The sequence below is a fragment of the Salarias fasciatus genome, chromosome 8 (genome assembly GCF_902148845.1).
Source record: "Salarias fasciatus chromosome 8, fSalaFa1.1, whole genome shotgun sequence".
Lineage (NCBI taxonomy): Eukaryota > Metazoa > Chordata > Actinopteri > Blenniiformes > Blenniidae > Salarias > Salarias fasciatus.
In genome coordinates, this window is record NC_043752.1 from 8,889,266 (window position 1) to 8,901,352 (window position 12,087).

Below are 12,087 nucleotides of genomic sequence, written 5' to 3' on the forward strand. Positions count from 1 at the left end.
CCAAAGCTCATGACCATAGATGAGGGTGGGAACGTAGATTGACCGGTAAATCGAGAGCTTCCCTTTCGGCTCAGCTCCCTCTTCACCACAACGGAGCAATGCAACAACCGCATTACTGCGGCCCCTGCACCGATCCATCTGTCAATCTCACGCTCCAGCCGTCCCCTACTCGTGAACAAGACCCCAAGATACTTAAACTCCTCCACTTGGGCCAGGGTCTCTCCACCGACCTGGAGGGGGCAAGTCACCTTCTTCCGGTCGAGGACCATGGCCTCGGATTTGGAGGTGCTGATCCTCATCCCTGTCGCTTCACACTCGGCTGCAAACCGCCCCAGTGCATGCTGCAGGTCCAGGTTCGATGGAGCCAACAGGACAACATCATCTGCAAAAAGCAAAGATGAAATCCTGTGGTCCCCAAGCCGGATCCCCTCCGGCCCCTAGCTGCACCTAGAAATTCTGTCCATAAAAACTATGAACAGAATCGTGACAAAGGGCAGCCCTGCTGGAGTCCAACATGCACCGGGAACAGGTCCGACTTAATGTGGATCAGACTCCTTCTCCGGTCATGCAGAGACCGGATGGCCCATACCAAGGGGCCCCGGACTCCGTATTCCCGGAGCACCCCCCATGAGGAACTGCGAGGGGCGCGGTCGAACGCCTTCTCCAAGTCCACAAAACACATGTGGACTGGTTGGGCGAACTCCCACGAACCTTCGAGCACCCTGTGGAGGGTGTTGAGCTGGTCCACTGTTCCACGACCAGAACGAAAATCGCATTGTTCCTCCTGAATCCGAGATTCATGTATCGGTCAAATCCTCCTCTGCAGTACCCTGGAATAGACTTTCCCGGGGAGGCTGAGGAGTGTGATCCCCCTATAGTTGGAGCACACCCTCCGGTCCCCCTTTTTAAACAGGGGGACCACCACCCCGGTCTGCCAATCCAGAGGCACCGTCCCTGACTGCCACGCGATGTTGCAGAGACATGTCAACCAAGACAGTCCCTGCACATCCAGAGACTTGAGGTACTCGGGGCGAATCTCATCCACCCCCAGTGCCTTGCCACTGAGGAGCTTACCAACCACCTCGGTGACTTCAGCTTGGGTGATGGACGAGTCCACCTCTGAGACCTCAGCCTCTGCTTCCTCCACAGAAGACGTGGCGTAGGGATTGAGGAGGTGCTCGATGTATTCCTTCCACTGTGCTATGATGTCCCCTGTTGAGGTCAGCAACTCCCCACCTCCACTATAAACAGTGTTAGTGGAGACCTGCTTTCCCCTCCTGATGCGCCGGACGGTGTGCCAGAATTTATTTGAGGCCGGCCGGTAGTCCTCCTCCATGGCCTCCCCGAACTCCTCCCAGACCCGAGTTTTTGCCTCCACAACCACTTGGGCTGAGTTTGGTTGGCCTGCCGGTTCCTGTCAGCTGTCAGCCGGGTCCCACTGAAAACAATGAAGACAGGGCATTTCCGCGGACAACCCGTGAGATGCGCGGTCACATTCGTGGGGGTAAGGCGTTGGGCCAAGCACTGATTGGAGTAGGAGGAGCTTAGGGGGGATGGCTTGAGGTGTGCGACTTTCAAATCTTGCAGGCTCTTCAACATCGTCTACCCTAGCTTTAGATCTTTTCTTGTTTATTTGACATTCTTATTTTCATATGTGTGAGGCACGCAGTAGTTACTTTCAGACAACATACCATGTGTCTTCTGTTGTCCACAGTTTTTGTTTCCACACAAAACAGATAGTGACTTCATCTATTTATCTATTCTTGTATTGTGGGTGCGTCAGGAAGCAGCCAATTGTAAATGCTGTGTTTTTATATTTCCAAACAGTTGACAGAATTACGTTGTCTGACTTGTAAATCTAAATCTCATCAGAATAATGTGGGAAACTGCATAGATAGATTAGTATTGAATATGTCTCGTAGTACTTTGTGAAGCTGTGTCCTGAAGGATTTGATCCCAACATGTATTCCAGTGATTGTGTTCCCGGGCTCCGTGCTGTCTCCAGCATGAAGCTTCAACTCCAGTAAAATTTTATTTTGGTGTCATGAAGAAATGAAAAATGCACTTCCAATCAAACCCTTGCTTTACTAGAGTTCTGGGACTGTTGAGACATTAGACCTTTATCAATTTTAGAGATGATACCATTATTTGACCTACTTTGGTAAAATGATCAATATGGCCTCATTAAGGTCCAGTTCTTTTCTGCTGTTATGTTCAGAGTGTTTGTGTAAATGGAGGAATCTATATAAAAATGTAGTTTTTCAAGGTCAGTCTTCTGTTGCTCCTCTGGAGCAGAGGGCAACGTGATGTGTGAACAACCCAGCTTTGTCTCAATCAACCTGTGATGAAGAAAAAAGATCGCACGCACAATGAAGCTGGGTTTAATTCACACGAGGAATTAGTTCTTCCTCAACATACATCAGCAACAACAATGATCCAGATAACCTGCTAAATGGCCTTAAAGAGTCCAAAAGTCCATGTGGCCATAGCTTACAAAGCTAGACTAAACATCATCAAAATACATCTCAATTTCACAACATATCATAACATCATGAACTTCAATACATTTTCTTTTAAACCACAATCATTTAATCATCAACAATTAATTACTCTTTTAAACAGATTTTATATACAATGACTTTAAATTGTACAGTATTTATATTTTAAACAAATCAATGAAATCATATTTAACCAAAATCACCATGCTTCAATATCATGAACTAAGCATATAATGCAACAACAGCATTCAATCTTCAAATGGCTGTTCTGTATTTAATACAGTTTCAATAGCAGTACTGGTATTTGGACATAAACCAGAAAATATGCACATTCAGAAACATATAACCCAGTAACACCCGTATTGTATGAAAGAGCTTTCATAAAATGTCCTCAGATAATGTTCTCACGTGGTTCTTTGGACCAATACTGGTCTGGAGTAACTTATCTCCATGTTGCAGATTCCTCATGCTTCACCAGTTAGCTTAGCAGGTTAGCTTCCAACACGGTTCATGTCACTCAAAACACTGACACAACTTCATTTTACTCTGCCTACTGAACACAATATTATCTCGAACGTGTCACAAACCAGATAATATGCCTTATATGAGTGAACTTAGAGTATTTACCAACCTGTGATGAACAAAAAGAGATTGCACGCACAATGAAGCTGGGTTTAATTCACACGAGGAATTAGTTCATCCTCTGTGGTGCGTCCTCCTATCAACATCAGTGCGCGATACGCGCCATCTACTGGGTATCATGGGGATCGCATCTCACTCAACAGCTGAAATTTGAGCCACTGAGTACATGCGCTGTGGACCACGGCCGCTCTGCTCCTCTCTAGTTTCTCCATGAGCCTCGCGCCGTGCACCGCCAGTTGTAAAGCTGGACAGAGCAGATCGCACCTCACAGGAGGTCGGGAACGGAAAATACGAGACAATCCGGACAATTTCCAAATTAAAATGAAGTACAATAACATAAATTATGTTGCTTTTCGGTTTTCCTTTTCAGATAAAAACACACACACACACGCACAGTCTTGTATTTCTATCCTTGTGGGGACCGTCCATTGACTCCCATTCATGTCTAGCCCCTAACCCTGACCCTTACCCTAACCCTAACCCACACCACAACAAAGCCTAACCCTAAAGAAATGTTTTTGCACTTTTACTTTTTTCAGTAACAACAACATGGTCAAGAAAACACTGTTTCTCCAACTTAGGACCGGAAAAAGGTCCCCACAAGGCAGGTCGTTTCACGTTTTGCTATCCTTGTGGGGACATTTGGCCCCAACAAGGATAGAAATACGAGAACGCACACACACACACACACACACACACACACACACACACACACACACACACACACACACACACACACACACACACACACACACACACACACAGGGAGAGAGGGCGACAGAGAGAGGTACCGCACGCTGCAGTGCTCCATTCTGATCACACCCGCGATCACAATGTGTGATTACATATGGTGTTCTTATGATTGTTGGTGACTGATTTGAGCTGTGGCGGAGGTCTGCGCTCTCTGAGTGCCAATTTCTAGTTGTCAAATGTTTCAGGTGGAAGCAATAATCAAAGACATCATCAGTAAACACTGCAACCTTGTGGTCTTCTCCATTAATGCAGATGCCTTCATTAGGCTGGGTTGGTCTGATCATGAACATCTATGCTGCATCCCCCCTTGTGGCGGCTGCATGCTGTCGCACCTTACATGAGCGTTGACTGTAAACTTAAAGGTGCATTGAGGAGTTTGCATGTTTTATATATATATATATATATATATATATATATATATATATATATATATATATATATATATATATATATATATGATTTATTTACAAAATTTCAAGTGATTCACCAACACATACAAACACAAACACAAACACAAACACAATGATCATGATGCGAGTGTCAACTACGCAGCGCCTAAACTGAGAGCAGATTGTAATGCATCAGTCCCAATACAGACAGAGGCGAGGAAGAGTGACAGCAGATCTGAAATATGCAACTGGAAAGAGAAGGAAAAAAGAAAGAAAGAAAAAAAAGTACAAAAATACAAGAACACAAGAAAGAGAAAGAAAAAAAATATACATATACACATATACACCCATATACACATACAAACATATATACAGGAAAAATTACAAAAATGGTAATGATTAAAAAAAAATAGAGAAAAAAGAAAGAAAAAAATAAAATAAAATAAACAACAACAAAAACAAAGATACAGTAAATTACACAAAGAGGAAAAGAAAGAAAGAAAAAAAATCATTCCATGTAGTCCACGTGCTATCCAAACAAATAATAAAACTCGGTCAATACGTGATTATGTCTGAATGAGATATAAAGGGTTGCTCATTCAATGGGGTCAGCATCCAGTTGAAGGGATCTGACATGCTCTATAAACGGTAGCCAAATTTTGTTAAAGTTTGTATTGGGACGATACAGGGAGTATCTAATTTTTTCCAGTTTCAGAAAGGTTAAGACATCCTTAATCCATTTGGTGTGAGGGCGGGTGGGGGCTCTTCCAACACATCAAAACTGCACGTCTTGCAATCAAAGTTAGAAAAGCTATAAAGTCAATAATATGGGGGGGCAGTAACTGGTCAAAAGGTAAGACCCCAAACAGGCCAACCAGTGGAGAGGGAAGAATTATGACAGATGTAATGGCAGAGAGTGAAGCAAATATAGATTCCCAATACTGGAGTAATGCTGGGCAGGTCCAAAACATATGTGCAAGACTAGCTGGTCCTGTATGGCATCTATTACAGTTAGGATCAGTACCAGGATAAATATGAGCTAATTTACTTTTAGACCAATGGGCTCTATGAACTACTTTGCATTGTAGGACTCTGTGACGGGCACAAATGGAGGAAGTATGAACACGTTTCAGCGCTGACTGCCAGACTTCCATGCCTATATCTATATTCAGATCTTCGGACCACTCAGAGCGTAGTTTATCATAAGCTGAAAGTTTGTATTCAAAGAGGGTGTTATACAACTTAGAAATTGCACCCTTGTGAACAGGATTAATATCAAAAAGAATGTCAATCAGAGTATTTGTAGGGGCAGCAGGAAAACCAGGGAAATTACTACGGACAAAGTTTCGAGCTTGCAGATGTTTAAAAAAGTCAGTTCTTGGTAGGTTAAATGAGCAAGCTAACTGGTCAAATGAGGCAAAGGTTCCATTAATGAAGAGATGCTTAATAGAGACGATCCCATGATCCACCCAGGATGCGAAAGATTGATCCAAAATGGAAGGAGAAAACAAGGGGTTGGCTTGTAGGGGGGTTAGAAGGGGCAATGCTTGAAGTCCGAAGTGACGCCTGGCCTGAGTCCAGATTTTGAGACTATTTTTTACTACAATATTGTTGGTGTAGACTGTTAGCTGAGTTGAGAGGGGAAGACATAAGAGTGACAACAAGGATGATGAATCACACGAAGATCGCTCAATCTGAAACCAAGGTGGGGGCCGGTTCTTTCCATTAGACCAGAATAATAATGTTCGGATGTTCGTAGCCCAGCAATACAATAAGAAATTTGGCAGGGCAAAACCTCCAGCATCTTTATTTTGTTGTAAAATATGCTTTTTAATTCTGGGGGTTTGTTTATTCCATATAAACTGAGAAATCAAGCTATCTAGTGAGTGGAAGAAAGTTTTTGGAATGAAAACTGGTATGCACTGAAAGAGATATAGAAATTTGGGGAGAACATTCATCTTGACACAGTTTATCCTGCCAGCAAGAAAGAGAGGAAGAAGAGACCAACGGTGGAGATCATGATTAACTTGAGTCAGCAGAGGAGAAAAATTACATTTAAACATATCTGTGAAATTCTTTGTAACACAGATGCCAAGGTATTTAATTTTTTTCTGGAGACACCTTAAATGGTAGTTTTGAAATGGGATAAGACAAGGCCGAATCATTAACAGGTAAAAGTTCGCTTTTATGAAAATTTAATTTATACCCTGAAATCTGTCCAAATGTCTTCAGTAAGGCTAACAATAACGGGATAGAATTCTCAGGGTCGGAGATAAATAATTAGAGATCATCAGCATACAGGGTCAGCCTATGTTCAATACCCCCTCTTGAAATCCCATATATTTGACTGGTTCTTTTTTTTTTTGGTTGGACTGGTTCTAAGTGCTATCGCCAGAGGTTCAATTGCAATTGCGAATAGAAGCGGGGAAAGAGGACAACCCTGGCGGGTGCCACGATTAAGGGGGAAATAGCTAGAAAAATCATTTTTTGTACGTACACAGGCAAGAGGAAATGAATATAGCAGCTTAATCCATGATATAAAGTAGTCACCAAACCCAAACTTCTTCAATGTATAGAATAAATAGGACCATTCAATTCGGTCAAAGGCCTTTTCAGCATCCATTGAGATAACCATCTCAGCCATGTTAGAAGACGAAGATGGATATAATATGTCAAAAAGCCTTCTGATATTATTGAAAGAGTGTCTATCCTTAATAAACCCTGTTTGATCCGTGGAGATTATTTTGGTTAGGACCTTCTCTAAGCGCTTTGCTAATACCTTAGCTAATAACTTTACATCTGCACCTAGCAGAGAAATGGGGCGATAATTGCTGCATTGGAGAGGATCTTTGTCCTTTTTTAAAATTAAAGTAATAATGGCCTGCCGTACAGTTGGGGGAAGTGTACCAGCAAGTAGTGACTCATTGAACATATCTAATAAAAGTGGAGACAGTTTATCAGCAAATACCTTTAAAAATTCAGCAGGAAAACTGTCCGGACCCGGACTTTTGCCATTCTGCATTGTTTTTAAGGCATTTTTGATTTCTTCGACTGTCAATGGTTCATCTAATTGGGCAGAGATGTCAGAGTCGATGGTGGGAATATTCAGTTCTCTAAAAAAGTTTATGTAGTCTATTTTCTCACATGAACTCTCAGATGTATACAGTGAGACATAAAAGTTTTTAAACTCATCATTGATGCATTGTGGGTTTAAGGTTGTACCCACTGTAGAATCTATTTGACTGATGTATGATGATGAAGCAGATTGACGGATTTGGTGGGCAAGTACTTTACTGGGCTTGTCGCCGTATTCATAAAAATTATAACGAGATTTTAACAGTAACTTTGATGTTTCACGTGATGCTAAAACATCAAACTCAGACCTTTTTATAAGTAATTCATTGATGAGATTTGCATCACGTGACTCTGTACATTTAATCTGCAATTCTGACAGTTCATTGAGGAGACTAGCTCTTTTTTCAGTGATAATCCTCGTCTGGTAGGCGGAATACGAAATTATTTCTCCACGTAGGAAGGCTTTGCATGTTTCCCAAATTAGTGATGCCGAGATAGCCAAGTTGAGATTAGTAGTGGTAAAAAGGTCAATACGACTATTAATTGTTTTAATGAAATCTGGATCATTTAGCAAGAGTGGATTAAGACGCCAAGGTAAGCGAGATAAGGATCGGCCAGGTAAAGAAATATCTAAGATTACGGCTGCATGGTCTGAGATTACAATAGGGCTATAGGTGCATGATCTAACGGAGGATAATGTGTTATCTATAAAGAAAAAATCTATACGGGAGAAAGATTTGTGTACAGGAGAGAAAAAAGAGAACTGTCTGGAAGTGGGGTTAAAAAAACGCCAGACATCAGAAACTGCATATTGATCGATAAACAGCTGAATAGTTTTAGAGGATTTAGATAGAGTAGCGGGCCTATTAGACGATCGGTCAATTGATGGATCTAGACAACAGTTGAAGTCCCCGCCCAAAATGAGCCGACTCGAATTCACATCAGGGAGAGAGAGAAATAACTTTTTGAAAAAATCTTCGTTGTCCCAGTTTGGACCATATACATTTGCCAATGTCAAGTTATTACCACAAATTTTACCAGTTACAATAATAGAGCGCCCATTGGGATTTGATATAATTTGGGATACAGAGAAGGGTACTGACTTATGAATAAGAATTGCCGCTCCTCTAGCTTTACTTGAAAATGACGAATGGTAGAGCTGGCCCACCCACCCTCTGCGGAGTTTTGAGTGATCAGAGGGTTTAAGATGTGTTTCCTGCAGAAAAGCGATTCTAGTGTTTAAATGTTTCAGATGGTTGATAACTTTACAACATTTTGCAGTTGAATTTAAACCTTTCACATTCCAACTGATGAATCTTAATGCACCACTAGGTGCAGTAGTAAGGTTAGAGTTTAACATGAAGAAATACTGAGATCAAGGTTAGAGCTTTACATGAAGAAACACTTTGAGATCTGAGTGAATACTCGATTATGTGCCTGCTCCAGCGGCTGGCAACCCTTAAATAGTGAATAATAGTATAAGAACAACAAAGAACGCACATTGCCGAGTTTAAAATGGTAAGAATGGAAAAAAAAGCATATGGGTAACAAAGTAGATGACCTGAATAGAAAGAAAAAAAGGAGAGAAAAAACAAACAGTGCACTTAAAAAAAACACACACAAAAAAAAACAATACACCCCAAATCAACCCCTTAGCTACTACTAAGAACCCCAGTAGCAGACACTCTGATACACTGATCAGCATCTCTTATTGCTTCCTTATTCCTGTTGCTCCTTCACCACAACCAAAGGAAAAAAAACAACAACAAAAAAACATAGGGAGCCAGAAATCAACCTCTTAAAATAACTAAGATGAGCTATGAAGAATTAAGTATCTGGCATTAACGGAATCATCCAGGTTAATGAGCTGATCTCGAAACATGAAACCTTAGCAGTTATCTACCAAACATATAATGAAAAAAATAAAGTGGAGAGAGATAAAACCTGGTAGGAAGAAGAGAGTTTGCACGTTTTATGCGAAACAGTGCCCCCTGCAGGCCTTGGGCGTAATGCAGCTTAGAGAAAAACTCGTCCCTGTGGCTCGCGTGCACAGAAGAGGGGAACTCCTTCTTCGCTCGTTTAGAAGCGCTCAAGTAAGATTTAAGTTTCTTTTACCTGGTTGAGTCTGTGCTGGAGCTGTGGCAGTGCTAGAAGCCAGTCTATTCTTACTTTCTGGAAGATCCTGCTCAGTTGTTGCTCACTAAGCATCTGGCGGAGTAATGGCGGACAAAATGAAACCTAACCAGCCGGGAGCGCGCATTACGTCATTCCTTTCAAATTCTCCCCCAAAAAATTCTGGTGCCAGACCTGCACTGCTTCTTTCAAGTGACAATTTAGCGCTGTTAGTGGTACTTGTAATGAATATGTCAGGGCATATTGTACACATCATTAAAAATGTGTAACATATTTATGGTGGAAAATAAGTATTTTTAAGGTTGTAAAACTCCTTAATACATCTTTAATTAAAAAAAACTATAAAAATATAAAAAGTATGTGTTGAATGGATTTACACAGAGCAGTGGGGATATGTGGAAAAATCTATTTTAAAAGAAATTAAATATAAATTGTTTATTGAGGAGACTCCTCCCTCAGCAGCTTCTTCGCAATCAAACAACAACGATGGCTGACAGCAAGCAGAAGAGAAGATCGGATTTATTCACAGGCGATACCTCCAAAAAAATTTAAATCGAATGTTCCTAAGGATGACAAAGGTAGAAACAACAACATTGTGGCAGCTGGAACTGAAGTCACGTCAGCTAGCTGCTGAGCACCACCCATGTCCTCAGAAGACAACACCTGACAGTTTCTTTCAGTTTTCTTTCTTCTCATCTTCAGCACCATGGACAGCGCACCAAATGGCAGTGATTTACTCCTGTGAACGTGTTTTTGTTCTTGTCTGTTCTTGTCATATGATGAATTGCTGCCGACCTCTTTATGGAAAAAAAAAATGTAATAAAATGTGAATTTGTTGGAACTTCTTAATGTTTATTTGTGTGTATCATATGGTTTCCAGCCAGTAGCCTGGGTGGCGATGTGCCATACATCAGGGAAACAATGCAATGATGTCTCTCCTTCATTCATTCAGTTGCCAGCCCCTTTGACTTAAAACACCTTCCCTCGTGGAACCGTTCTCCTGGTTGTGAGTACAGTATAATGAGTTTTCAAACCTACCTGAACATTGTTTATGAAGCAGAATTGGAACAGCCAAGTTGGTATAGCCTGCACCGATCCTCCAGATTCAGGGAGGCTGACAATCCTGAACAAAGCCTGGAAGGTGATCACCAAAGTGCGCTTTCCGCAGGGAACCCAGGGTTTTGACAGCAAATTTCAAAATGGCCATCATTTTAGTGGAATATTTTCCAGATACTCACCCCAAAATCGACTCCTGAGTTTCAGGATTACATCAACTGCGCTGAAGTCTGGGTGGAATTCACCTGCCGCCACTTCACAGTGAGCACAGCGAGGTCTGATTTCTCCCTGCGGGGCATCTCGCTTCTTCTTCACTCTCTTCTGTTTTTCCCTCAGAAACACGAAGTCAGCACAGTTCTGGCTGACATGATCAAGCACATGACCCCTGACCGAGCGTTCGAGGATGCCTATCCTCAGGTTGCCTCTTGAACCATCTCTCTCTCTGTCTCTGTGGTGAACGTTCTCATCTTGTCGCTGCAGTCAGTGATCCCGAAGATCCTTATCTACCACCACAACGTTCTCTTCTCCATGGTGAGAAATGCCGGAGTTGAAGTTCGGCGAGACGGACTGAGGACAACGGCTCCCATGATGCCACAGCAACGCAGTCTTTATTTCTCCTCCCTGTTCTCCAGGAGCGCTTCCTGCCATTCCTCGACATGTTCCAGAAAGACAGCGTGAGGTTGGAGGCCTGCAAATCCATCATGGAGGTCTTCATCAAGTAAGCCCTGCCTCAGAGATGTGGAGTGTATCCCAGACAGACGATGCTCCTTCTGACTACTTTGAGCTTTGTGCAGGCATCAGGTGGAGCTCACCAGGGACCCGGTCATCCTCAACGCCATGCTGCACATCTGCAAGACCATGCACGACTCTGTCAAGTACGCTGTTTGTTTGTCATGGAGAGTTTTATTTGTATTTCGTTCCAGAGATTTTCTTTCACACCAGTTAATTTTAAGTCTTCAGTCTCGGTTCTGCTGATTTGGCGACGTGTTTGATCCAGCTGCTCTGCTTTGTCCTGCAGCGCTCTCTCTCTTGAAGATGAGAAAAGATCTTTGTCTCTGCTGATCATCGGTTTCATCCGCGTGGTGAGGCTTTATGTTTGATTGAATTACTGTCAACAATCTCCATGAAGCTGAACTCGACTGCACCTTTTCTCCGGTCACCCTTTCTGTCCAGCTCTCCTTTGGCCGCGACTTTGAGCAGCAGCTGAGTTTCTGTGTGGAGGCCCGAGCCACGTTCTGCAACCTGGAGAAAAATCTGCAGTCTTCAGTCCGACAGTGAGACAACTGACTTGATGAGAGTTGATGAAATCCAGTAAAGTCAGACTGATCAAAATCCACATCTGAAATGTCAAAGCTCTTTGGATTTGACATGTTCACACACTGAGTTCAGATTCTGATGAAGAAACTAATTTTAACCACAAAACAGCTGATTTTGTTCAACATTTTGAAACCGTTTCCAGTCGGTTTCATTCTGGTCAACAAATAAAATTTGATGTAAGAAACAAAGATTTGTTAGGAGTTGTTTTACAGTCTCTGCTTGAT

The 12,087-nt window shown here is 42.3% G+C and overlaps 1 pseudogene; it reads left to right on the plus strand.

Annotated features, from left to right (window-relative positions):
* Window positions 1-12,087, plus strand: part of LOC115393744 (VPS35 endosomal protein sorting factor-like) — a 48,742-nt pseudogene that overhangs the window by 16,676 nt on the left and 19,979 nt on the right.